At 41.9% G+C, this 24,742-nt stretch overlaps 1 protein-coding gene across 3 annotated transcripts in view; it reads left to right on the top strand.

Annotated features, from left to right (window-relative positions):
- Positions 1–10,714: 10,714 nt before the first annotated feature.
- The window catches only part of TASP1 (taspase 1), a 279,716-nt gene continuing 265,688 nt past the window's right edge, over positions 10,715–24,742 (top strand). For 2 of the 3 annotated variants that reach the window (XR_013961358.1, XM_080683016.1), the window contains exon 1: positions 10,715–10,744. The gene's annotated coding sequence lies outside the window, so the exon portion shown is untranslated. The remainder of the gene's footprint in view (positions 10,745–24,742) is intronic. The other variant, XM_080683017.1, reaches the window with a different exon arrangement.

The raw sequence follows: 24,742 nt of genomic DNA, 5'->3' as shown, positions 1-24,742 counted from the left end.
GATATTCTCAAGGACATGCGGTTACAGCTCGAACCCAAACATTCTGATTCCCCACACTGCCTCTCAACCTCTCTTTCAAGCCCTCTTATTTCAAACAGATTCCCTTTGCCCTCAACTCTCAATAGATTAACCATCAGCTAATACCACCCAGGCTAATCCAGACCAGCTAATAGCAAAGAAAATAGAGGCTAGAAATTACAAAGAAAGGAAAAGAAAAAAGAATCCACTTTTGTTTAATTGTTATTCTAATGAGTTAAGCCTTGGATTCAACATAGGCAGGCTCTTCTAACAGAAAAGAAGACAGAGCAGTTGGCTGCCCCCACAGTCAGTTTGTGGATAAAAGTGTGTTTATACAGCTGGGTTGGTCCAGAAGGAGCCAGGGCTGCAAACAGTTGGTGAGCAGGCCGATGGCAGGCGACAGCTGGGAGCATCTGTTTCCCATTAGAGACACTAGTGCTGTCCTCTGACCCTTGGGCCCAGCTTCCCTGGGGGCCTGGGAGTGCTCCCAGGTCTCAAGGTGCTGACAGCCAACTCACTTGCTAACACATCCTAAGGGTACTCATGGGTTAGAAAGCTCTAGTCTGGGATTTGGAAGTAAACCTCAGAATTCAGATAGGGCTGGTGAAGTTATTTATGATCAGCGCCTAAAGCACACTTTAATTCTGTAGTAAAATCTGTCAGAAAGAAAAGGAATTCTATTTCCTCTCCCTTCCCTTCCCCTTTCCTCCCCTCCCCCTCCCTCCCTCCTCCCTTCCTCCCTCCCTCCCTTCCTTCCTTCCTTCCTTCTTTCCTTCCTTCCTTCCTTCCTTCCTTCCTTCCTTCCTTCCTCCTTTTTAGCTAAGCAAGGGTATTGGAAGAGAAAGCTACTCTTAATTTTTATAGAAAAACAGAATTATGCTGCTCCTAATTTCTCTACAGCCATTAGCCACTTTGGTCAGCATCTTGAAAAACATTTTTTGAGTCCTGTCTGTAAAATGAGCCTCATGTAAATGAATATTCAACTTTGATAGTAATCCAAAGATATGACTGAATAAAGTATGCCAGTCTTAGTTTGGATCTCCCTGAATACAGACCCTGAGACAGGAACTTAGGTGCAGGAAGCTTTAAAAAAACAAAACAAAACTTTTCTGTTGAAGGTGTTACATATGTCCCCCTTTTTCCCCCACTGACCCCTTCTAGCCTGCCCCTGACCCCACCCCAAGCTTTTTTTTTTTTTTAATCCTCACCTGAGGATGCTTTTTTTTTAAATTAAATTTCCCCCCCCCCCCCCGGGGGAAAGGGAAGAGAAACCTTGATTGATCAGTTGCCTCCTGTGTGTGCCCTGACCCTAAGAAAATCTGCAGCCTACTAGGTATGTGCCCTGACCAGGAATTGAACCTGCAACCTTTTGGTATAGGAGACAATACTCCAACCAACTGAGCCACCTGGCCAGGGCACTGCAGAAAGCTTTTTGAAAGGTGGTTGTAGACAACAAAGTGGGGGACAATGAAGAACAAAGTAGGGAGGAGGAAAAGCCAAGGTGTAGTAGCTTCATCAATTGCTGCTGCAGGCAACTCAGGACTTAGTACCCCAAGAACACAAAGAAGTTTAAAAGACACCTTTCAGAAATGGCCTGCAGGACATAAGGCTGGAACATTTACACCCTTCTTTGGTTGCAGGTTGCTCCTGGGGTGTGTATTAACTTCCAGGCTATGCTTCTTGGGCATTAAGGTTGAGTTAGCTACTGCAGCATTTCTACCTGCGCCAGAAAAAAGAACACAGGGAAGCTGCCAGCCAGAGATGAAAGCAGTGGTAGCCATGGAGATGTAGCAGGGATACCAGAGATATCTGATAGTAAAGTGTGAGTAGCCAGAATAAACCCAGGTAAACTAGATTAACTGATGATTTCCATAAGGAATTCCATTATACTATCCTCTCTACTTTTGTATATCTTTGAAAATTTCCTTAATAAGAAGTAAAAAAACTTCTGTAGCTTAATACTGTATGCAAATTTCTTTAGTGTCATCTTCATGCTTAAAAGAAACATTGTTCTTCCCAATACTGTCAGGTGCACTCTTCTTTGTAAACATTATAAAGGATGGAGAAATGTTTTGGGTTCTAAACTGCATAAAATAATAAGCGTTAATAATTCCAAATAAAGGATATGCTTTAGATTTGCTAAGACTGCATTAAATTCACAGAAACAGACAAAGTAATATAGGCAGATATTAAGAAAAGTATAGAGGGGGGCAGGATCCTGACTGATCCTTTTATTTTAGCAAACTTACACCCAATGCACCCTAGACCATGGTCGGCAAACTGCGGCTCGCAAGCCACATGCGGCTCTTTTGCCCCTTGAGTGTGGCTCTTCCACAAAATACCACAACCTGGGGGAGTCTATTTTGAAGAAGTGGAGTTAGAAGAAGTTTAAGTTTAAAAAATTTGGCTCTCAAAAGAAATTTCAGTCGTTGTACTGTTGATATTTGGCCCTGTTGACTAATGAGTTTGCCGACCACTGCCCTAGACAATGGGCATCTATTGTTTGTACAGCCTAGCTTTCATGTCCCCTACTCTTAGGAAAGTTTCCCAATTTCCTTCTTCCATTTTATGCAGTTTAATGGGATTATGAGTTCAAGAAGTCCAACGGGTTCAGGTTGTTTTCCTGAGCAGGATGCAAGGGTGAATTCTTTCCTGAGTCCTTGTCCAGATGAATTCAGAGAATGAAGCCACGGACAAAAGGTAGTAGATGAAAAGGGTGGAAATTTATTGGAAGCAAATATAAACTCCCACATAGGAAGAGAGTCTCAAGGGGGTAACCCACAAAGCCCCTTTTTCTAAGGTTTATAAATGCTGTAGTTCTTTGTTTCTTGATACTCCCTTCTAATTGGTCATTCTTTTGGCAGAATATCAGCTTCAAAGCCAAAACCTGATGTGGTGACCCCCCCTCTTTCTCTACCCCTTATCTTGTAACATTTATCTCCTGTGAAAATCGGTTTTCCTTTTTCTCATTTGTCAGCATCTCCCTATCCTCTATGAAAGTTTGTTTCCTTTTCCCCCATATCTTGTGGCTTTTCCTTATCTTCTGTGAATGAATATCTTCCTCTCCCCTTATCCTGTAGCACCTTTCCCTCCCCCTGGCGCCCTCCCCCCCCCCCCCCATGAATGTATGTCTTCTGGCGGCTCCAAGCCCTCACCTATGCATTCCTTCCCCATGGACCCTCTTTATTCCTAAAACTCCCTAAACCTGCCTATTTTATCCCTAAAATTCCTTCCACAACTATACTGTGACCTCCATGCTGTGAGGAAGCTCAGGTTGCATGGAGAGGCTTCATGGAGAGAGAGAAAGATGCCCAATTATTGCCCAGCTGTTCCAGCTATACCAGCCCAGGTATCACACATGTGAGTGAAGAAGCCTTCAGGTGACTCTAGCCCCAGCTGCCATGTAGCTACAACTATATGAGTGAAAACTGCTCAGCTGAGTTCAGTCAACCTTAGAACTGTCAGTGTAAAAAAATGTATGCATGGATATAGCAAAAGACATATACTAAAAGGGTCATAGAAGTATGATCTGTAATGGCCCTGGATTAGTTTCTTAGGATTGCCTTAATAAAGTATGACAAAATGGGTGGATAAAAAAAGAGAAATCTATTCTCTCACAGTTCTGGAGAAAGATCATCTTTTTTGTTGTTAATCCTCACCCTTTGGATATTTTTTTCATTGATTTTTAGATAGAATGAAAAAAAGGGATGGGGAGAGGGAGAAAAACATCATTGTAAGATAGATACATAGATTGTGTTGCCTCCTGCACCAGCCCCGTCCGACCCAGGCTGGGGGTTGAACCTGCAACCCAGGTATGTGCCCTTGACTGGAAATCGAATCCAAGACACTCTGTTGTGTGAGCAGATGCTCTAACCACTTAGCAGCACAGTCAGGACTAGAGGAAGTTCAAAATCAAAGTGTCAGCAGGGTCATGCTAACTCTCAGACTTCAGGCCTCGTCCTCTCCTAGCCTCTGGTGGTGGCCTTTGATCCTTGGCTTCTACTGCATCACTCTAATCTCTGCCCCTGTCATCAAATGGTGTTTTCTTTTTGTGTGTCTGTCTGTACCTATGTCCAAATTTTCTTCTTCTTCTTTTTTTTTTTAAATAAATCTTTATTCAGATTATTACAATTATTTCTCCTTTTTCCCCCCATAGCTCCCCTCCACCCATTTCCCACCCCACCTTCTGCCCTTACCTCCCCCCCACTGTCCTCATCCATAGGTGTATGATTTTTGTCCATTCTCTTCATGAACCCCCCATACCCCTTTCCCCCTGAGAATTATCAGTCCACTCCCTTTCTATGCCCCTGATTCTATTATATTCACCAGATTATTCTGTTCCTCAGGTTTTTAATTCACTTGATTTTTAGGTTCGCTTGTTGATAGATATGTATTTGTTGTTCATAATTTTTCTCTTTACTTTTTTCTTCTTCCTCTTCTTTAAGAATACCTTTCAGCATTTCATATAATACTGGTTTGGTGGTGATGAACTCCTTTAGCTTTTTCTTATCTGTGAAGCTCTTTATTGTCCTTCAATTCTGAATGATAGCTTTGCTGGGTAGAGTAATCTTGGTTGTAGGTTCTTGCTATTCATCACATTGAAAATTTCTTGCCACTCCCGTCTGGCCTGCATAGTTTCTGTTGAGAAGTCAGCTGACAGTCGTATGGGTGCTCCCTTATAGGTAATCAGCTGCTTTTCTCTTGCTGCTTTTAATATTCTCTCTTTGTCTTTTGCTCTTGGCATTTTAATTATGATGTGTCTTGGTGTGGTCCTCTTTGGATTCCTTTTGTTTGGGGTTCTGTGGGCTTCCTGGACTTGTAAGTCTATTTCTTTCACCAGGTGGGGGAAGTTTTCGGTGATTATTTCTTCAAATAGGTTTTCAGTATCTTGCTCTCTCTCTTCTTCTGGCACCCCCATAATTCTGATGTTGGTACGCTTGAAGTTGTCCCAGAGTCTTCTTACATTATCTTCAACTTTTTGGATTTTTTTTTTTGCTTTTTGCTTTTTCGGTTGAGTGTTTTTTGCTTCTTTGTATTTCAATTCTTTGACTTGATTCTTGTGTTCCTCTATTCTGTTTCTGGGTCTCTGTATAATATTTTTTATTTCAGTCAGTGTATGTTTAATTTCTAGTTGGTCCTTTTTCATATCTTCGAGGGTCTCGTTATATTTATCGGCCTTTTCTAGGATATTCTTAAAAAGTCTTATAACCGTGGTTTTGAATTCTATATCCAGTCGTTTGTTTTCCTCCATTTCTTTCGTTTGTGATCTGATTCTTTGACCCCGCATTTTCACTGATTCCCTGAGTTGGTAAGGTAGATATTTGTGCTAGGTTTCCAATAAGGCCCAGTGGGTCTGCTTCCCCAGTTAACCTGAGGTGGACACTCTTGGTGCACCCCTTTGTGGACTGTGTGTACAGCCTTGTTGTAATTAAGTCTTTATTGTTGTTGGTATCACTGGGAAGAATTGACCTCCGGGTCAGTTGGCTATAAGGATCAGCTGTGTCTATGCTGGGAGAAGTTCGGTGCTGGAGACAGCCTTACAGGATTAGACTTGCCAAATTGCAATAGGCTCTGTGCTCAGCTTGGATGGGGTGGAGTCTCAGTCTTGGCTTCCTGTCAGTCTTGCCCTTGCGCGCATGTGCGCTTTCAGTCCTCCGCCTTCCCCGGCTCCCGAGTCTCCGCCCGAGAGTCCAGACTCCCCCCACAAGAGCGTGGGACCCCAGGGGCTCGCCTGGAACTGGGGTTCACTGCAGTCAGAACTGGGGCTCAGTGCAGTCAGGATCCTTTGACTCCCTTCCACTAGGGAAAGCCTGTGGCAACCTCCGCAGCCTTTGTGCGCACTGGCCCGCGCGCCCGGAACTGGGGTTCAGTGCAGTCAGAACTGGGGTTCAGTGCGGTCGGAGGCTTCCTTCCCCCTTCCGCCAGAGAAAGTCAGCCAGGCTCTCAGCCGCCCTTCCTCTCTGCGCGCACAAAGCCCCTTTGCCGTACCTCCAATTCTCTGTGAGCTTTTCTTTTTCCTTCTAGTTGTAGAATTTTCACTCAGCCAGCTTTCCTGTGGTTCTGGATGGTGTCCGTTCTGTCTTTTAGTTGTAGTTTTGAAATTGTTGTGCGAGGCAGCAGTTTAGGTGTTTACCTATGCCGCCATCTTGGTTTCTCCCAAATTTTCTTCTTCTTATAAGAACACCAGTCATATTGGACTAGGGCTCACCCTAGTGACCTTATCTTAGCTTGATTACATCTGCAAAGACCCTGTTTCCAAAAAAGATCACATTCACTGATGCCAGTGGTTAGTGTTTCAATGTATGTTTTTTGGGAACACAATTCAACCCGTAAGAAGCCCAAGTGGAAAGTGCCCAAATGACTATCAACAGTGGAATGGATAAATAAATGGTCACGTACTGAAATACCACAGAGCAGTGGGAATAAACGTACAATATGGACTAATCTCAAAGCATGATATTGATGGACATAATAGAGTTCATACTGTAAAATTCCCTTTACATAAAATTCAAAACCTTGGGGAGAGGTCGTGATTTCTTTCAACTTGGTCTGAGTGATTACGCAGCATATTCACTTTGTAGAGCCATCAATCTATGCTTTTATTTATGTTAAATATCAATAAAATGTTTTTTTTTCTTTTAAAGTCCCTTTACTCATGAAGCTGACCATTGAGGAGAGATGGTCAATAATCAACATAAATAGGGAAAAATTATAGAGTATTAGTTGGAGCTATGTGCTGCAGACAGAGATAAAGCAAGAAGGGGACCAGTGAGGACTAGAAGGGGAATGTGATGACCCAGCAATCCCATTCCTGAATATTTATCCAAAAGTATTAAAATTAAGATCTGGAAGAGATAGCTTCATTCCCATGTTCATTGCAGAATTATTCACAATAGCCAAGATATGGAAACAATGTAACTATCCACTGACAGATGAATGGGCAAAGAAAATGTGGTATACTAGTATACATATGAGAGAATATTATTCAAACTTAAAAAAAAAGTGATTGAACTTTTTTCAAAAGTGGCTCAGTGATTGAACCAGGTCACCTTATGATTCCTGGTCAGGGCATATGCTCTGGTTTTGGACTCAATCCCCAGTAGGGGGCGTGCAGGAGGCAGCTGATCAATGATTCTCATCATTGATATTTCTCTCTCTTCATCTCTGAAATCAATTAAATATATATTTATATGAAGGAAATCCTGACCTTTGTGATATAGAGGACATTATGCTAAGTGAAATAAACCAGTAATAGAAGGACAAATACTGTATGATTTCACTTATATGAGGCATTAAAATAGTTAAACTCACAGAATCAGATAATAGAATGGTGGTTTCCAGGGGTTGAGAAGAGAGGAAATGGGGAAGTGTTGTTCAATAAATATAAGTTAGACAAAATGTGTGCACTTAAAATTTTGTTGAGAAGGTAGATCTCATGTTAAGTTTTCTTACCTTCCCCCACGCCCTTCAAATAAATAACAAAGGGACACAAGAAATCTTTTGCAGGTGATGGATATTTTTATTACCTTGTGAAAACAGTATCAAAGGTGTATGCATGTGTCAAACTCAGCAAAATGTATACATTAAATATGTGCATTTTTTGTGTACTACATATACCTCAATAAAGCTGAAAAAAAAAATAAAACAGTGGTCAGAGAAAGGCAGTTGAGATGCTAACACTGGTTTGATTCAGTAAGTTTCATTTAATCTTCACAACAAGCTTATGAGTAAGGGATTGTTACATATTAAAATAAGTTATGGTAGGCAAACGTGGAGAAAGGCACTAAATTAAACAGCCACAAATAGGTAAGATGGTTTGCTGCTCAGGAAACATATTTTTATTGCCATATGAATCAGGGATGACGACATAGATGGCCAGATAATTCATAGAGAGACAGATAGATGGATAGACAGACTACATGTGTAAAAACAGAGATGGCTACTGAGCTTTCTATAACCTTGCTAGTCCTTGTCAGGGCTCAGAAGTGTTTGTTGTCATCAGAGCTTGAAATGAGAGTCAAGTAATATTTGCTTTGTTTGTCTTGCTCAAGTTTTAAAACTGTGAAAGAAAAAAGAATGTGATATTTATCACATTACATAATTATAGTACAATATTATTGCCTATATTGATTATACTGTGGATTAGCTCTTTATGGCTTATTTACTACTTGTTAAAATTTTCACCCTTGAACACCATTAATTTTATCTCCTCATCCCCTGGCAACCATCATTTTACTGTTTATTTTTTTTTCAGATTTAACTTCTATATTCCATACTATAGGCCCAGTGCACGAATTTGTGCACCAGTGGGGTCCCTTGGCCTGGCCTGTGGGATCAGGCAGAAACCAGCTCTCTGACATCCCCCTAGGGGTCCTGGATTGCGAGAGGGTGCAGGCCAGGCCGAGGGACCACACTGGTGCGCAATCGGGGCTGGGGAGGGACACGGGTGGTTGGGCAGCCAGGGAGGGACTGCGGGAGGGCTCCAGGGTGTATCCAGTCTGTCTCGCTCAGTCTCAATCAGCCGGATCCCAGCAGCAAGCTAACATACTGGTTGAAGCATCTACCCCCTGGTGGTCAGTGCACATCATAGCGAGTGGTTGAGCAGCCTTAGCATATCATTAGTATATTACGCTTCGATTGGTTGAACAGCTGACCAGACGACCAGACACTTAGCATATTAGGCTTTTATTATCCTATATAATAAAACCCTAATTTGCAAATCGACCAAACGATGGAATGACCAGTTGCTATGATGCGTACTGACCACAAGGGGGCAGATGCTCAACACAGGAGCTGCCCCTGGTGGTCAGTACACTCCCATAGGGGGAGCACTGCTCAGCCAGAAGCCGGGCTCACGGCTGGCGAGTACAGTGGCAGTGGCTGGAGCCTCTCCCACCTCTGCTGCAGGCGGGTGGTAAGGAGCGAGGGGTCCGGGACTATGAGAGGAATGTCTGACAGGAGGATATTCCCTGAGGGGTCCTGGACTGCGAGAGGGTGCAGGCCAGGCTGAGGGAACTCCCCCAGTGCACGAAATTTCTAGTATAGGATATAAGTGATATCATTAAGTTCTGTCTTTCCCTGACTTATCTCATTTAGCATAATGTGCTTAAGGTCCATCCATGTTGTCACAAATGGTAGGAAATTCTCCTTTCTCAAGGCTGAATAATATTCCATTGTGTATATACCACATCTTTTTAAAAAATCTATTCATCTAATGATGAGGATTTGGGTAGTTTCTATATCTTGGTTATTGTGAATAATGCTGTGATAAACATGGGAGTGCATATATCTCATCAAAATCCTATTTTCATTTTCTTGGGTATATACCCAGAAGTGGAATTGCTGGATTATATGATAGATCTATTTTTAATTCTTTGAGGAAACTCCATATTGTTTTCTACCCCTTTACTTTTGAGCACAGAGAAGAATATTAGCAGATAAATACATTGGATAATACAAAAGTTATTAAAATGAATTTGAGATTACTAGCAGTTGAGAAATCTTTCCCATATAATTTACACACATTTTTTATCTAGGAATTCTCATTCCCATACTTGTTCAAAACTGCCTTTCTGACTTTTTTCTTGATTGCTGGAGGCATAAATTCTTCATTGCTCTTCTCTCTTCTGAGGAGCTCCTTCCATCATCCTCCCCATCCCACCTCTACAAGTAGGCTACAGAGAAAGTCCCTCGAGTTCTATGGTCCTTAAATTTTAGAAGCACCAGAACCACTTAGAGGGCTTATTAAAATAAATGGTCAGGGTGGCTAAATGGTTAGGATGTCAGCCCACACACTGAAGGGTTGCGGTTTGGATTCCCAGTCAAGGGCAGGTATCTGGGTTGCAGGTTCAATCCCCTAGCCTGGTCTGGGAGCCTGTGGGAGGCAACTGATCCATGTGTCTCTCTCACATCAATGTTTCTCTCTTCCCCTTCCCTCCACTCTATCTAAAATCAATGGAAAAAACTCCTCCAGTGAGGATTAACAACAACAAAGAAAACAACACAACACACTGTTGGGTCTCAAACCCAAAGTTTCTGATTTATTAAGTCTGAAGAAAGGCTTAAGTATTTGAGCCCAGGTAATGCTGAAGTTGCTGGTCTGGGGACCATATCTGGAGAACTGCCTTATTCCTTTCAATCTGCTTTCCAAGGCAGGTTTACAAGTGGTTATATAGGATTCTTGTTAATGGTTACAAGGAAACATTAAAGGGATTACATTATGTTACTAGATGGTAAAAGAAAGGCCACCCACACTTTCATTCTCTCCAGGGCAAGGCTGGTTCCCACCTTCCACAGGCAACCCAGGGAGAACCCCAGTTTTCCCTACTGTATATTGCAAGAATTTAATAAAATTAAGCTCCTAAGTGACAGTTCTCTAAATGGTGGCTACTTTAATTTTGTTTCCTTTCACATCGCTGGTCATCCAACCACTCGAATCAGATGCAGTCACATCCTGCCGGCTCATTAAGGGGTGGGTTGAAGAGATACAGGCAATGGCGCCACTCAGGACAGAACGAGGACCCAGGTGCGGTCCCCATGGCACCTAGGCGGCCAGGTGCAATGCTCTGGAGCAGAGGCTGCAGTTAGAGCCGCGCGGGAGCGTATGCTTCCGGCCACGTGATAACGTTCAGCGCCAATGGGAGGGCTGGACGTCACCCCCGCTTCCTCACCGTGGCAACGGGCTGGTAACTATTTCCGGTGCTGTGAGGGCTCGGGGCTGATGCGGGTGAGTGTCCTTCTTCTCACGCTGTCCGCGCGGCAGCCGCTGCCGCGCTGTTTCCTTGCCCCGGCCCGTGCGCTCGCCGGGACCTTCCTCTCCAGGGCCGGGAGGGGGCGGTGCGCAGGATGCCACTTGCCTGGGCGGGGGTGACGGAGCGGACCCGGGACGCTCCTCGTTCCCTCGGTCGCGCGTGGGGCCCGCGCCGGCCCCTCTTCCCAGCCTGGCTCCAGCGTGGCGGCCGCATTCCCTCGCCGGGGAAGGGAGTGTCTATTTGTGGGAGTCCTCGCTGTTCTTCGCCCACTTTGCAGTCCTCGGCTGTGGGTTTCTCCAAGTCTGAGGCTCGCAGGAGAGCCGAGGGTGCGCGCTCTAGCCCCGCGTGTAATCGAGGCCTGGTTAGAGTCCGCAGGACGTTAGCATTTACTACTCAGTCGGAGGAAGAGGACCGGGAAAGGACCGAGAAGAAGGAGGAGCAGCATTTGGAGAGGAGGGTGGAGAACTGGAGCTGGAGGTGCCCTGGAAATAGAGGGCATCGTGTTTCCGGAAGGAGGGAGTTCAACTGGACTGGCCTTTGTAGGGGAGGGAATGAAAGGTATTTTGGGGACCATGTGACCGAAATCCTTCAATATTTAGCTAAGGAATTTTTATACGCTCAGGAGTTTAATAATTTCCTTTTTTTTGCTTGTTTTAAATAAAGCTTTCCCCCTCCACTTCTAAGAAACGGTGCATGCTTATTAAAGAAAATCTGGGAAATGCACAACTATTTTAAGAGATCACCTATAGTTCCACCAACCCAGCTTTTTTTTTTTTAATCATTCTTTGTAATTTCCATAGCATATTCTTAATCTACTTATGATCATAGTGTTTGCATATAAAATAGGATTACAGTTGGCCATATGTATCCACGGATTCATGCAGATTCAACCAACCACAGATCGAAAATATTTGGGGGAAAAAAAAGCTACATTGTAAAGAACTTAGCATCCTTGGATTTATCCAGGGGGGAGGTCCTGCAATTAATCTCCTAGATTGATTCCTAGGAAGGACTTTGTAATTAGAAAGCGTAATTTTTGTACATTGCATCCATGATATGGATAGATGTGTTTTTTTCTGAGATACAATTCACATACCATAACATCCATTCTTTTAAGTTGTAAATTTGATTTTTCCAGCACTATCTAATTCTAGAAAATTTTTATCACCTCTAAAAGAAACTTTGTACCTATTATAGACACTCCTCTTGCTTCTTCAATCCCTGGCATCCATTAATCTACTTTTTATGTCTGTGGATTTTTATATTCTGGATATTACATGTAAATGGAGCCATATAATATGTGTCCTTTTGTGTCTGGCTTCTTTCACTTAGCTTGATGTTTTCAAGGTTAATCCGTGTGTTATGTATTATTACTACATTCCTTTTTATGGCTGAATAATATTCCATTATATGAATATGCCACATTTTGTTGATGGACATGGGTTGTTTCCACTTTTTGACTATTATGAATACTTTTACTTTATAAACATCCATGCACAAGCTTTTGTGTGAACGAATGTTTTCAGTTCTCTTGGGTGTATACCTAGAAATAGTTTCTGGGTCATACAGTAATTCTTTTTGAGGAACTGCCATATGTTTTCCAAAGTGGCCTGCACCAGCAGGATATGAGGGTTCAGATTTCTCTATATCCTTGTCTTTTTGATTGCTGCCATTGGTTGTGAAATGGCATGGCATTGTGGTTTTGATTTGCATTTTCTGGATGGCTGAAAATGTTGAGCATCTTTTTCCTTCTTGGCCTTTTGCAAATCTTTGGAGAAATGTCAGTTTAATTACTTTGCCCTTTTTAAAATGAAATTTTTAAAAACTTATTTTAAAGTTGTATGGGCTCTTTACATAGTCCAGGTAAGTCCCTTATCAGATACACAATTTGTAATCTTTTCCCCCCCATTTTCTCCATTTTGGGGAATTTCTTTTCACTTTCTTGAATGGTGTCCTTGAAGCGCAAAAGTTTAAAATTTTGGTGAAGTTCACTTTATAGTTTTTTGGTTGCTTGTGCTTTTGGTGTCATATCTGAAACCATTGCCAAATTTAAGGTCATGAAGACTTCTCTTTTTTAACCCAAGAGTTTTATAGTTTTACCTTTTGCATTTAGGTCTTGATATATGTAGAGTTGAGGTCTATATATGGTGTGAGGTAGGCATCCAAATTCATTCTTTTGCATGTAGCTATCTAACTATCCCAGCACTATTTATTGAATACTCTGTCCTTTCCCCATTGAATGGCCTTGTCACCCTTGTCAAAAACCAGCTGACCATAATATACACTGAGTGGCCAGATTATTATGATCTTTGAATGCATATATATCTCAGAGGCCCGGTGCATGAATTCGTGCATGGGTGGGGTCCGGCCAGCCTGGCCAGGGGGAGGGGACATGGGCGGTTGACTGGCCTGCCTGCTGGTGAACTCCTGATCGAGGGGACAATTTGCATATTAACCTTTTATTATATAGGATATACACTTAGTGGCCAGATTATTATGCATTCAGAGATCATAATAATCTGTCCACTCAGTGTATAGGTTATTCTTATTTTAGGCATTTCTCTATGTTGGACATTTAGCTCACTATCTTTTTTTAATTATCCTGTGTTAAACACAACATTAAAGGCATAAAACGTTTTCTGTATTTGAAGTTATTTTGGTAGAAAGTGTTCTCAGAAGTGGAATTACTGGGTCAAAGATCAAATAAGTATGTTTTGGAGCTTACTTTAATGGGGTATTAAACCTTCAGTGTCATCATGATGGTAAGAGCAACAAAACTTTTCTTTATTCAGCTATAGCTTCAGGGCTGGATTTCTGTAAAAGCTTTTTTCTGTAAGATGGATTTCACAATTTCCTCTTTCAACTGCTTCTAAAAGACTAAGTAAATCTAGAGCAAAAACTTCAACATAAGGGGCAAACAGAACATGTGGTAGTTTTCTAAATGGGTTAAAGGGAAAAAATAGTGTCATCACATGCAGTAGGAAAATAAAACAATCTTTAAGAGAAATGGGGTCAAAATTTAGATCTTAAATCAATGCCACGAATGTCCCTGGAGCAAAAACAATGTTTTATTTTGAGTTTCTCTCCTGGCCTTGATAATCAGGTTAATTACATTCATTGTGGTCTCAGAGATGGCTAATTACATATTCTCTTTGTAGTATAGTACCTAGTTAAAAAAACGTTCAAGTACAAAAGGTTATTAGGAAAAAAATCAAGTTTCCCTTTTATCCTTTCCTCTCAATTTCCCAATTCTCCTTAGATGTATCCATGGTACTGTTACTTGTGCATGTTTAGACTAGTTTTTGCATAGAGTATCTCTGGAAAGATAGTATATACAAATTATACATTTTAAGGTTCTTGATACTGACAAATGCTTTTTAAAAATGGTTACATCAGTTTATGGTGGCAATTACAGTGCTAGTTAGAAATGTTTCATTTTTGTTTGTATTTCTTTGACCATTCTTTCCTTAATATTGGGATCTAGTTTATATTTCCTCTTTTATGAATTGTCTGCTCCTGTCTTTTGGCATGCTATTTGTTTTTATTGGAGCTGTTCTTTATGAGATTTATTTTTGCAGCTTTTTGTGGATGGATGTTTTATGTTAGCCTGGGCTTGAGAAAAGTTAAAATGCTTTTTGTAACATTTTTGCTAAGAGGTATGTGAGCTGAACAAGGGGTCAAGGCAGTAAGGACAGTTAAATGCTTGAGGGAGAAATCAGTAGGATTTGGAAACTGGGTGCAGTTGAAGATGACTTCAAGTTGATTTAGAAAAGGATGGTGCCATTAAGAAAAATAAGGAGTAATGTGGAAAGACCTAGATTTCTGGGGAGAGATGAATTTGTTTAGGGCAAGCTAAGAGTGAGGATGATCCAGGTTGAACTATCTAGACTTGTGGCTAGAGCTCAAGAGACAGAAGATAAAAGAATTAGGAATCATCTGGCTTAATAAGATAATAGTTTGAAAGGTTGGTGGTGGATAAAATTGCTGAAGGAGAGATTTGAGAATAGGTCCATCTGTCAGTCATGTGAAAGGGCAAAGTTGGGAGGCATCAGGGGGCCTTGAAGAACTAGCTAGCATAGTAGATTGGTGTACTTGCCAAGAAGAACAGGGTATCTAGAGAATCAGAGGTTACAAGCAGGGGATTAAAAAAAGGCTATGAGGTTTGGTAATTTGGAAAATATACATCTTATGGATAAGGAAATAATTTATGGGAAGCAATAAGTTTTTCTTTATTCCCAAACAGCTTTATTAAGATAGAATTTATTTGTCATATAATTTATCCACTTAGAGTGTATAATTCAGTGGTATTTAGAATATTTAGAATTGTGCAGCCATTGCCACAATCAATTTTGGAACACTTTATTGCCCCCAAGGGAAACCTCGCCCCTGTTAGCAGTCCTTCCCTAATCCATTCCACCCTTCCAGTTCTAGGCAACCACTAATCTACTTACTGTCTCTTTATATTTGCCTATGGTAGACATTTCATGTAAATGAAAACATGCAACATGTGGCCTTTTGTGTCTGATTTTTTTCATTGTTTCCAAAGTTCATAATGCCATAGTATGTATCAACACTTCACTCCTTTTAATGGCTGAATAATGTTCCATTGTATGAATATATCATTTTTAATTATCACCAGTTCATGGACATTTGAGTTGTTTTCACTTTTTGCCTTTTATGAATAATTCTGCTCTAAACATCCATGTACAAGATTTTGTGTGGATATGTTTTCAGTTCTCTTGGGTCTGTACCTAGGAGTGGAATGGCTGGGTCATACGCTAACTTTATGTTTAACTTTTCAAGCAACTGTTGCAGAGGATGGACAAGTTACCAGTGTTTTTTAGAAATAAAACTAATTTTAATATCATCATTGGTAGGAAGTTGCAAAATGTCTATATTCAGACATATTCAGAAATAAAGGCATGATAAAAATGGGTCTATAAAATTGTTTGTTTTTTTGTTCTATGAAACTGTAACATGTTTATGCATCTCCTTACATTGGAAACCTTTTTGTGATGGGTTGTTACCTAAAAAGTTTGTGGAATTGTTAGATATTTTTCTTGTGACTATATTGATGTATGCTTCATTAGTTTTAAATAGTGATTTGTAATAATGACTACAAATGTGATAAAAACATCACAGGGATTTTTGATACTGTTTTTTTTGTTCCCTATGTAGGAAAAATGTTGAGTTTTCCCTCTTACTGCAGTTTTCAGTGGGATCTCATCGGCTTGTCCTATTTTTGAACTTGGACTTAATTACCTTGTATTCCTATAAATAAATAAATTTCTTCACTATATTCAGATTGTTTAAAATTGAAAGGTACAAAATAATGAACAGTAGCATTTTTATATTACCTCTGTCGATCAGTCATCCAAATATACTGGTAAATACTATTATACTATTTTTTGGTATATTCCAGATTTGTACTTTGTGTATATATATTTAGCCATATTATTTTTTCTCCCCTCCCTCAGAATATTGTACGGCATATAATTCTGTGTTTTATATATATATATATATATATATATATATATATATATATACACACACACACACACACACACACACACACACACATATACATACATATATATATATATATATATATATATATATATATATATATATATATATGAGCAGCCACTGGAAAAAAAGAGAATGTTCTTAATATATAAATATGGAATGTCAGATCTTGAAGATGTTTTGGTAAGTAAAAACATATTTTTTTTTTGCTTACCAAAACATCTTCAAGATCTGACATTCCATATTTATATATTAAGAACATTCTCTTTTTTTCCAATGGCTCCTTTTATTTTTAACCATTTCCACTGAGACATATTGTTGGTTTATGTCTTTCCTATTATAGATAGTCCTTCAGTATACATTTGTAATTTTGTTCAATTTTGCCAAATTGTCCTTGTTGAATTGTATTATTTTATTTATTTATTTATTTTATTTTATTTTTAATATATTTTATTGATTTTTTTTACAGAGAGGAAGGGAGAGGGATAGAGAGTTGGAAACATCGATCAGCTGCCTCCTGCACACTCCCTACTGGGGATGTGCCCGCAACCAAGGTACATGCCCTTGACCGGAATCGAACCTGGGACCCTTCAGTCCCCAGACTGATGCTCTATCCACTGAGCCAAACCAGTTAGGGCTATTTTATTTTATTTATTAACTAGAGGACTGGTGCGTGAAAATTCATGCACTGGAGGGGGGTCCCTCAGCCCGGCCTGCCCCCTCTCACAGTCCGGGAGCCCTCAGGGGTGGGAGGTGACCCAGCGATCAGGGGAAGGCAATGCCCCCATCACACCTCTGCTGCTGCCACTGCTGGAAGCGCAAGCCTCGGCTGGCCCTGAATACCTGAGCCTTGAGTGGCCCTGGGCAGCTGGGCAGCTTGCCTGCACCTCGGGCTGGCTCTGGGCGGCTGGGCAGCCACCATCCGAGGCTTGCCTGTGCCTTGGGCCGGCCCTAGGTGGCTGGGCAGCTGCCATCTGAAGCTTGCCTGTGCCTTGGGCTGCCCCTGGGTGGCTGGGGGGCTGAGGGGACTGGGGGATTCTGGAGGCAGGCATGTGGAGCAGCCGGACCCGCCTGGGGGCAGGCTCAGCCGTGCCACGTGCCTGCTGCCCCAGTAGGGCTGAGGGGACTGGGCGCCACCATCTTGTAGCTGTGGGCGCCGCCATCTTTGAGGGCATGGCAGTAAATTAGCATATTTCCTCCTTATTGGCTGTGGGTGCCACCATCTTTGTGAGGGCGTGACAGTCAGTATATTCCCTCTTTATTAGATAGGATTCCTTTTTAAAAATATTTTTATTGATTTCAGAGAGGAAGGGAGAGGGAGAGAGAGAAAAACATCCATGATGAGAGAATCATTGACCAGTGGCCTCCTGCATGCCCCGCACTGGGAATTGAGCCTGCAATCTGGGCATGTGTCCTTGACTGAAATAGAATCTGGGATTCTTTAGTTGGCAAGCTGACACTCTATCCACTGAGCCAAACTGGCTAGGGCAAGTTGTATTATTTTACTAGAGGCCCAGTGCACGAATTCGTGCACGGTAGGGTCCCTCGGGGTGGCCTGCGGAGATCAGGTCCCAGCTCACGCTGCTAGCCTTGCACCCCTGCAGCTCTGCAGCCCTGCCTGGCACCCCACCTTGGCCTGGCACTGTCCCCTCACCTGTTCCACCATCCCGCCTGCGGGGTGATTGATCAGGGCCGGGCCCCCTGCCTGGCTCCCTCAGCGCCTGGGAGCTGGGCAGTGGCCACGCCCCTGCCACCACCTCTGGTTACCGTCTGCGGGACGATTGGCAGGGTGATCGGGCCCCCGCTCACACCCGCCTTTGCCTGGTGCCATCCACTCACCTGCTCCACCATCCTGCCGCAATCCCGCTCTCGTCGGGGCCCATCAGGGCTGGCAGCACCTCCACTGCCACCCGCTGCCAGCGTCGTGTCGCTGAAGCCCGCCATGTTCTGTGCCTCCCCCTGGTGGTCAGTGCATGTCATAACGGTTGTCGAACTCCCGGTCTCTCGGTTGAACTGGTCGAACGACCACCTGAGGGGACAATTTGCATATTAGGCTTTTATTATATAGGATGCTGCCACTAGCAATGTCTGAGAACTCCTGTTTCTCATACCCACAAAACAAAGATGGTATCTTTTTGATATTTGCCAATCCAAGTTAAAAAATGGTATTTCAGTGTAGTTTTATTATACATCTTTCTTTTGAGTGAGTTTTAACATCTTTTGATCTGTTTAAACTGTTGTGTAATTTTTCTGTTAACTGGCAGTTGCCCATTAGCCCTTTTTTTGTCTTTTTTTAGTCATTTGTTGGAACTCTTTATTTATTAGGTAGGTCAGACCTTTAATAGGTTTTGAGTTAAACAAAAACTGATGTTGGAGTAGAAGTTGCTTCATTTCTAATTGAATTAAAAACATTCCAGTAACCATTGTGAGCTGACAGCCAGAGTTGTGTGCTGGATAGCCTGTATCCTTTTGAGTTCTTTTCCCAGTCCAGCAGAACTTTGAGGCCAGCATTTTTGGAGGAGTTTATTGAGATGACAGGGTTTGCAAAATAAATATATTTCAGAGAATCTCCGAGGGATGGTAGGTTGCTCAGGAAATAACATTAATTCATCTTCTACATTTTAATTTTTTCAGACAAAGTTGAGAAGCAATGTTTTAAAATCTTTCATAGATGTATGTTAAAAAGTCTATTACTGCAAACTTTACTCATTTTAAAATGTTGATGTCCTAATTTTTTATTTATGAAAAAATGCATCTGATGACAGAGTAGGTTGAAGATTAATAACCCATACTACTTGGATGTGTTTGTGTTTTAACTGAAGCTTTTAGTTTTCCAAATCTGAGTTTCTACTCAACCTATTTTTGTGGGGACTAGTTGGCCCAAGCTCATTTCATGGTTAGGTCAGACATGACGGCCTGTATAGGCTGGCAGAAGAACCATGATCATTTAAATTCAACAGACATATGAATAAATAGAAACCTATCTCAGAGAAATAACCAGAGTCAGTAAAGATAATTAAGGCAGATCCTTGTGAAGTCTTTGGAAGAAAATCCATCCTTAGAAAGACAGGCCCCACCACAAAGCAAAAACAAAAACAGGCATTTAAATTCACTGTTTATTTAATCAGCTCAGCACTCGTTTGTAAAATAAAAATATTCTCTGTGTTTATGAATATATGTAAACATTTTAATATAACAGCATATAACATTTGTCCTTTAAATAAAATGTCATATAATAAAATTTAAATGGACTCTTTAACGAAGAATTAGAGCAAGTTAAAATACAATATTGCAGTGCTGCTCAGACTGACTCTGGTGTAAAGGACCAGCTTAAAAAATGTTCAGTTCATTTGTGACCATTTCTTTTATAAAATACAAAACCAAAACCAAAAAGCAAAATCCAAACAAAACCGAAATATGGAAATGTGAATGAAAGATATAAATAAAAGCTCAAGTTTTTATTAGATTTAGCAGATAAAATTGTATCAAAAATATGTGTAAAAAATCATGAGGAAATAGAAAAGAAATTCAAAGCTGTACATTATGTATTGAAAATGTACATATAAAGCAATTAATATATTAATAAAATAATTTAATTCAGGCTGGTAACAAACCCTGGTATACAGACTACACTTTGCGTACACTGCTTTTTTGGATTAGGCAACTAAATCACTTTAAAAAAAACAAATTATATTGTTGACAGTATTACAGATGTCCCTCATTTTCTCTACTTTGACCCCCTCTACCCAGGCCCCACCCCACACCCAGGCCTTCATCACACTATTGTATGTCCATGGGCTATGCATATATGCATATAAGTTCTTTGGTTAATCTCTCCCTAACCTCACTCCCACCCCCCTTCCCTCTGAGATCTGCCAGGTCTGTTCCATGCAGCCATATCTCTGGACCCATTTTGTTTGTCAGTTTATTTCGTTCATTAGATTCCACATATAAGTGAAGTCATGTGATATTTGTCTCACTCTGGCTTATTTTGCTTGGCATAACAATCTCCACGTTTATCCATGCTGTCACAGAGGTTAAGAGATCCCTCCTTTTTACAGCCGCAAAATATTCCATGGTGTAAATGTGTCACAGCTTTTTTATCCACTTATTTACTGACTAGAGACCCGGTGCACAAAAATTCATGCACTCCTGGGGAGGGCCCCTCAGCCTGGCCTGTGTCTGGGACCCCTCGGGGGATTTCCACCTGCTGGCTTAGGCCTGCTCCCCGGGGGAACAGGCCTAAACTGTCAGACATCCCTTTGGCAGCCCGGGAGCCCTCGGGGGGTGTCTACTTGCCGGCTTAGGCCCACTCCTGGGGATATTGAGCCAAAGCTGGCAGTCAGACATCCTTCTGGCAGCCTGAGAGCCCTTGGAAGATGTCCAACTAACGGCTTAGGCCCGCTCCCCTGGGGGAACGGGCCTAAGCCGTTAGTCGGACATCTTTAGCGTTGCTGTGGAGGTGGGAGAGGCTCCCGCCACCGCCGCTGTGCTGGTCAGCCATGAGCCAGATTCTGGCTGAGCGGGGCTCCCCCTGTGGAAGCTCACTGACCACCAGGGGGCAGCTCCTGTGTTGAGCGTCTGCCCCTGGTGGTTAGTGCGCATCATAGCAACCGGTCATTTCTAGTCGTTTCGCCCTTAAGGTCAATTTGCATATTACCCTTTTATTATATACGACAGGCACTTGGGCTGTTTGCAGATCTCAGCTAGAGTAAGTAACACTGCTATGAACACGGGGATGCATGTATTCTTTATGATTGGTGTTGCGGGTTTCTTAGGATATATTCCCAAAAGTGGGGTAACTGGGTCAAACAACAGTTCCATTTTTAATTTTTTGAGGAAACTCCATACTGTTTTCCACAGTGGCTGCACCAGTCTGCATTCCCACCAGCAGTGATGATAGCCATTCTGGCAGGTGTGAGGTGATACCTCATTTTAATTTTTATCTCTCTGATGATTAGTGATGTTGAGCATTTTTTCATATGTCTCTTGGCAATCTCTATGTCCTCTTTGGAGAAGTGTCTATTCAGGTCCTTCGCCTATTTTTTAACTGGGTTGTTTATGTTCCTTTTGTTGAGTTATATGAGTTCTTGATATATTTTGGAATTAACTCCTCATGAGATGGATCATTGGTTAATATGTTCTCTCATACAGTGGGTTCCCTTTTCATTTTATTTTATTTTTTCCTGATGACTCCTCACATATTTTATTTTTCTCTTTTTTTAAATTTAATAAATCTTTATTGTTCTGATTATTACAATTGTTCCTCTTTTTCCCTCCATAGCTCCCCTCCACCTGGTTCCCACCCCACCCTCTGCCCTTACCCCCACCCCACTGTCCTCATCCATAGGTGTACGATTTTTGTCCAGTCTCTTCCCGCACCCCCACACCCCTTTCCCCCCGAGAATTGTCAGTCCACTCCCTTTCTATGCCCCTGATTCTATTATATTCACCAGATTATTCTGTTCCTTAGGTTTTTAATTCACTTGATTTTTAGGTTGACTTGTTGATAGATATGTATTTGTTGTTCATAATTTTTATCTTTACTTTTTTCTTCTTCCTCTTCTTTAAGAATACCTTTCAGCATTTCATATAATACTGGTCTGGTGGTGATGAACTCCGTTAGCTTTTTCTTATCTGTGAAGCTCTTTATCTGCTCTTCCATTCTGAATGATAGCTTTGCTGGGTAGAGTAATCTTGGTTGTAGGTTTTTGCTATTCATCACTTTGAATATTTCTTGCCACTCCCGTCTGGCTGGCATAGTTTCTGTTGAGAAATCAGCTGACAATATTATGGGTGCTCCCTTGTAGGTAATTAACTGTTTCTCTCTTGCTGCTTTTAAGATTCCCTCTTTGTCATTTGCTCTTGGCATTTTAATTATGATGTGTCTTGGTGTGGTCCTCTTTGGATTCCTTTTGTTTGGGGTTCTGTGCACATTTTGGACTTGTAAGTCTATTTCTTTCACCAGGTGGGGGAAGTTTTTGGTCATTATTCAAATAGGTTTTCAGTATCTTGCTCTCTTTCTTCTTCTGGCACCCCCATAATTCGGATGTTGGTACACTTGAAGTTGTCCCAGAGGCTCCTTACACTATCTTCATATTTTTGGATTCTTTTTTCTTTTTGCTTTTCCGGTTGAGTGTCTTTTGCTTCTTTGTATTTCAAATCTTTGACTTGATTCTTGCATTCCTCTAGTCTGCTGTTGGGTCTCTGTATAATATTTTTCATTTCAGTCAGTGTATGTTTAATTTCTAGTTGGTCCTTTTTCATATCCTCGAGAGTCTTGCTAAATTTATTGGCCTTTTCTAGGAAATTCTTGAAAAAACTTATAACCGTGGTTTTGAACTCTTTATCCAGTCATTTGCTTTCCTCCATTTCTTTCGTTTGTGATCTGTTTTTTTGTCTCCACATTTTCGCTGCTTCCCTGAGTTGGTAGAGTAGCTTTGTGTGCTAGGTGCCCTATAAGGCCCAGTGGCTCAGCCTCCCCAGTTACCTGAGGTGGATACTCTTTTGCACCCCTTTGTGGGCTGTGTTCACAGTCTTGTTGTAGTTAAGTCTTGATTGTTGTTGGTATCACTGGGAGGAATTGACCTTTAGGCCAATTGGCTGTGAGGATCAGCTGTGTCTATGATGGGAGAACTTCTGTGCTGGAGACACCCTTATGAGACAAGGCTTGCAAAATTGCAAAAGCCTCTGTGCTCAACTTGGATGGGCCGGAGTCTCAGGGTGGAGCAGATAGCCTTGGCTTCCTGTCAGCCCTGCCCTAATAGGCCCCTGGGTCTCAGTGTCCCTCGGTAATCGCTGCAAGCACCTCTGAGAGACAGCCGCCCTCTAGTTTCGCCCGCTGCCAGACAGTCCTGTTTCTTCCCGAATGAGTCTCGGTTCTCTGATTCTCATCCGGAACTGGAGTTCAGCGCAGTCAGGAGCTTCCGTCTTCCCCCGGCTGGAGAAAGCCAGCTGCACACTCAGCAGTCAGTCCTCTCTGCGTGCACTCACGCGCATGCCTCTAGACCTCTGCCTTTCGCAGCTCCCCTGAGTTTCTGTGTGCTCCTTTCTTTTCCCGACAGTCCAGACTCCCCCTCTATGAGTCTAGGTCCCCAGGGTCTCTCGCCCGAAACTGGGGTTCAGTGCAGTTGGAACTGGAGTTCAGCTCAGTCGGGAGCTTACACTTTCCTCTTGCTCGAGAAAGCCAGCGGCACACTCAGCAGTCAGTCCTTTCTGCGCGCACTTGCGCACGTGCCTCCAGACCTCTGCCTTTCGTGGCTCCCCTGAGTTTCCGTGTGCTCCTCTTTTTCCCGACAGTCCAGACCGTTCCCCGCCCCCCCGTATGAGTCTCGGACCCCAGGGTCTCGCCTGGAACTGGGGTTCAGTTCAGTCGGAACTGGGGTTCAGTGCAATCGGGAGCTTCCGTCTCTCTCCTGCTAGAGAAAGCTAGCCAGGCACTCATCCTACCGTCCTCTGCGCGTGTGTCTCCATACCTCAGCCTTTTGTAGCTCCTCTGAGTCTCAGTGTGCCCCTCTCTTTCCTTCTAGTTGTAGAATTTCCATTCAGCTAGCTTTCCTGTGGTTCTGGATGATGTCCATTCTGTCTTTTAGCTGTAGTTTTGAAATTGTTGTGCGAGGCAGCAGTTTAGGTGTTCACCTATGCCGCCATCTCGGTTTCTCCCCTCTGAGCTTTTCTTGTTCTCTTTGTAATTCTTTTAGTTGTAGGGTTCTATTGTTTATTTGAACTTTTCTTGTTTCTTAAGGTAGGTCTGTAATGTTATGAACTTTCCTCTCAAGACTGCTTTTGCTGTATCCCATAGATTTGATGTTGTTGTGTTTTCATTTTCATTTTTTTCCAGGAAATTTTTGATTTCTTCCTTGATTTCATTGTTACCCATTCATTGTTTAATAATATGCTATTTAATATTCATGTGTCCTAACGTTTTTGAGTTTTTTTTAGTTGTAGTTGATGTCTAGTTCCATGCCATTGTAATCTGAGAAGATGCTTGGTATGATTTCAATTTTGAACTTGTAAATACTTATTTTGTGTCCTCACATGTAATCTATCTTTGAGAATGTTCCATGTGCACTTGAGAAGAATGTGTATTCTGCAACTTTGGGATGAAATGTTCTGTAAATATCAATTAAATCCATCTGATCTAGTGTGTCATTTAAGGTCGCTGGTTCCTTGTTGATTTTTTGTCTGGAAATTCTATCCAGTGATGTCAGTGGAGTGTTTAAGTCTCCTACTATGACGGTTTTGCTGTCTTTCTCTCCCTTCAAGTCTTCCAAGAGTTTTAACAAAAGTATATTTAGGTGCTCCTATATTGGGTGTATATATGTTTACCAGGGTTATATAGTCTTGTTGGATTGAGACCATTATTATGTAGTAAGCTCCTTTGTCTCTTTTATAGCCTTTGTTTTGAAGTCTATTTTGTCCGGTATAAGTATTGCTACCCCAGCTTT

Source organism: Plecotus auritus (genome assembly GCF_963455305.1).
Source record: "Plecotus auritus genome assembly, chromosome: 8".
NCBI lineage: Eukaryota > Metazoa > Chordata > Mammalia > Chiroptera > Vespertilionidae > Plecotus > Plecotus auritus.
Note: the sequence above shows the minus strand (reverse complement) of the source record. Positions and strands in the feature narration are given on the sequence as shown.